Source organism: Chinchilla lanigera, unplaced genomic scaffold (genome assembly GCF_000276665.1).
Source record: "Chinchilla lanigera isolate Chin_1 unplaced genomic scaffold, ChiLan1.0 scaffold00012, whole genome shotgun sequence".
Lineage (NCBI taxonomy): Eukaryota > Metazoa > Chordata > Mammalia > Rodentia > Chinchillidae > Chinchilla > Chinchilla lanigera.
In genome coordinates this window covers 9,476,567-9,480,407 of record NW_004955413.1, presented here as the reverse complement: position 1 = coordinate 9,480,407, position 3,841 = coordinate 9,476,567, and the positions used below count along the sequence as shown (strand labels likewise).

General features: G+C 43.8%; 1 protein-coding gene across 1 annotated transcript in view; it reads left to right on the top strand.

The window, feature by feature from the left end:
- Nucleotides 1–3,841, top strand: part of Dusp16 (dual specificity phosphatase 16) — a 76,803-nt gene that overhangs the window by 654 nt on the left and 72,308 nt on the right. The window lies entirely within an intron of this gene.

Genomic DNA, 3,841 nt, shown 5'->3' with positions numbered 1-3,841 from the left:
AGAGAGAGAAAGAGAGAAAGAAAGAGAGAGAGAGGCAAAACCTTTTGAATGCCTGTTGAAAGCTAGGGACCCTTTCAAAGAAAAACACATATAAACATTTATTCATAACATTTTAAGGGCCTCCTGCCTCTTGGAGGCATTAGGAACTCTTTAAGAAACCATGAAGCACTTGAGACAGTAAAAGGATCCCTGGAGAAAAACTAAATTATGAAAAATGCTCCCTTCCTATTGGAAAACAGAGCTGCCAAATTAAGTAAGAAATGTTTAGAGTATTACTAAAACTTTCTTTAAAAATTAACCTATAATGCTAACCACAATGCCTGTAATCCCAGCTAGTCAGGATGCTTGCAAGTTCACGGCCAGTGTGGGCAACTTAGTGAGACCCTGTCTCAAAATAAAAAATGAAAGTGGTCTGGGGATATAACTCAATCACAGGGTGCTTGTCTAGCATGTGCCAGTCCCTGGGTTCAACTCCCAGTACTGCAAAATAACTAAACAATAAAAAAACTAATCTAGTATGCTTATTTGTAACTATGCTCTTCATAAATCAGATCATGTACTAACCTGCTTTGGTCTTTGAGAATAGAAACCAAGCTCCATACTACGCTATAGAAGGCCTTACAGTTTGCTTCCTGCCCACACTGGTTTAAACCTCTGAGGCCCCATGGCCTGCCTTTGGCTCCCAGAATACACCAACTCTCTACAAGTCACTGTCTTTGCTGGAAGGTCTCAGAGGGGCCTGTTTTTCTCGCTCACAACACTTTTCCTGCCTGCCCTCCCGCAGGCCTCGGTTCATGCGTCCCCTCCTCATCTGAACACCCATTACCACCTTTACCTAGACCTGTCACCATCACATCACCCAATTTTTCTTTATAGAGCTTTTGTCACAGTTCTAGCCATGGCTTTTATTTGTTTATTGTCTTCTCTCCCCACCTGTGAAGGAAAAGACCTTGACTGTCTTGTTATAACCATATTTCCAGGGCTTAGGTGTACCTGGCACACACCGATATGTAAGAGGTATTCAATCCTGTTGAATGAATGAACTTCATGGGGGGGGGATTAAGATTTTAAGGTCCCCCACTTTTCCTAAGCACTATTATGGTACTTCTCCATATTTATTTCTAAGTAAACATTTTGGTGCTTCTCTTCATATTTAACTGAAACCAACATTATACCCTACACTTGCATGTACTGAAGGGAAAACGCTATGGAACTGATTATAACATCTCAGAGCCTGCCTTGCTGGCACCCTAAGTATATGACCTCTTTGTCAGCCTTTGGGGAATTAGGCACTCACCCATCTCTATACATGTGCTGGACACTGTTTTAACTTAAACTTGTCTATGTGTGGAAAACCCTTTGTGGAATTTTTTTAGGAATGTTATTAGTTTTAGTTAGTTTGGTTAGTTATAGTTTTGGATTAATAAGTCACTTCAATTATATAGGTCTTCATTAAATTCATTCATCAGCATTTTATAATTTGGGGCACACAGTTACTGTACATGTTTTAAATTATATTTATTTCATATTCTTTGGAACGATTGTAAATGATGCTGTTTTAAATTGCTATTTCCATATGTTATCAGCATATACAGAAGCGTTTTGAATAGAACAGGGAGAAGTGCGCCCTTCAATAGACTTGTGGAATTCTTTCCCTTTAACCAGCCACTTACCCCAACATTCAAGGTTCTCCACAGTGTGCCTCTGAATCTCTTTAATTTTACCTCACACCTAATTGCTAAATACCAGCTGCAACTGCTACTACTGGGTCTGCTCATCTCTCACCTGAATACACTTTCTTCATTCCACCTCCATGTCTTCGGGCATCCCGTTTCCTCTCTAGAAGAGTCCTTTTACTGATTCCTTTGCCACAAACTAAACTTTAATTATTTCAAGGAGCAGGTCATAGCTGCTCATAAGATGCCTTCCTTTAAAAATTACTCCTATACCAGTCACAGTGGCACACGCCTGTAATCCCATCTACCTAGGAGGCTGAGGCAGGAGGACCGCAAGTTCGAACCCAGCCTGAGCAATTTAGTGATACTCTAATTAAAAAAAAAAAAATGGTAGAGAACCCCTGGCTTCGATCCTTAGTACTGCAAAACAACCCCCACGTTGCTTTTCTGTGGCCTCTGAGCCCATATTATATGCCACTCAATCGTTAGTTTGTAATTAGCTTTAGTCTTGTTTCACTATGATGATCCAGAGCGGAGACTCCTAAAATAGCTCTCATAGCACCACACAGGGAAGACGCTCTAACTTAATTATAAACGAAGAAAGGGGGGAAAGTTTTAAGCGGTGTCAGTTAAAGCTATGCTACTGGGAAGGCGCTATGTACAGGGTAGAGTACACTGTAAATTGTCCTGAGTCTTTTATCCAGGTACATCTGTGTTGTCCACTCCTAGTATAAAGACTCTGACTCGTCCTTAAAGTCTCAGCCCCTCCAACCACGCCGATTTGAGACGCAGCTCCTTCCCAATTACTCCCTCCAAACTGTTTTAAAAACAGCAGATCTATGGTTAGAGCTCGAGTAATCCCAGCGAAGCTGCACTAGCATCTCCCGGCCACCAGAGGTCAGGGACCAAGCAGCGGAGAGAACGCTCCCCCTCCGAAAAAGTCTACAAGGGGTCAAAGGCACAGCTGAAAAGTTGGGGCTCCGTCTGTAGCTTTCACGCTTCCGGTACAGCATGAAGTCTGGGCTGTCTTCCATCTCCAGTGGGCTCATTTTCCTCCTCAAAAAGATGGGCTGAAAACACCCACACGCTTTCGCCATCGTGCTAACCTTAAATGATTACCAATCACAACGAATGCCCCTCAGCTGGAGGATTTAAAGGCAGAAGAGTAGCAACAGAGATGTATTACTTTCCAACCCACCCCAAACCCACTTCTTAGTGCTTCTGCCAATTAAAAAAGTCCTTAGGTAGCATCCATCCAAATCCCAACAGCAAACAGTGCCTTGAGGGGCCAGTGTCCCTATTCTGGTACAGTGCAAAGGGAATGTTTTAAGAGCTAGATTATTCCTACACACAAATTCTGGCTCAAGGAGCAGTCCGCTCGCAGCGCGCCTTTCTGTCATTAATCACATCTTTGTTCTGTGCTATCCACGTGAGTCCTTCTCAGAAGCAGCTTCAAGCTCAAATGCTCAAAGAACACTGGAATAAAGCTCTGATTGTCCTAAGTCAGTGATTCCAAGTCCTGGTTTGTCACCACCTCAGGTCTCTAGTTTTCCAGCGAGTATGTCATGCCTTCTCAAAACAAACCGATTTTAATGGACTCCGAAAACGCACGCTGTATGTGTCGCTAAATCAGCAAAGGTCTTGCACCTCTCGAGAGGCAATGTGTCTCAGGTGTGATTTAAAGATGATTCTGTGCTGTCTGGTGTAGAGAATATTTTAAGGAGAATTCTAGGCTGCTCACATTCATTTTATTTGTAAATACTGTATAAGCAAAATAAAAAAGGAACATTCATGGGGCGTGGGGGGGGGGAGCTTTCAACGACAGAGTTGACCGAATGCCTGCCAACACGAGTGCGATTTTTCTTAAAGGACCTGTAACTTCTCTCTCCGAAGTCAGCAGAACCCTGCCTCTGGGACTCGAAAGACTGTTTCGGTTTTTTTCTTTTCTTTCTTTCTTTCTTTCTTTTTTTTTTTTAAAGAATGACTGCAATTCTCTCAAATCACGGTTTGCGTTTCTCACGTTGGCGGAGCAGCAGACAAGAACCTAAGGCTCTGGGCGCAGGCTGTGGTCTGGGCGGGCGGAACCTCCACTACCTGTCCGGGCGCAGCGCCGCGGGGACCCAGCCCGGGTCGGGGACCGCGAGCCCGGCGCGGCGGGCGCGGGA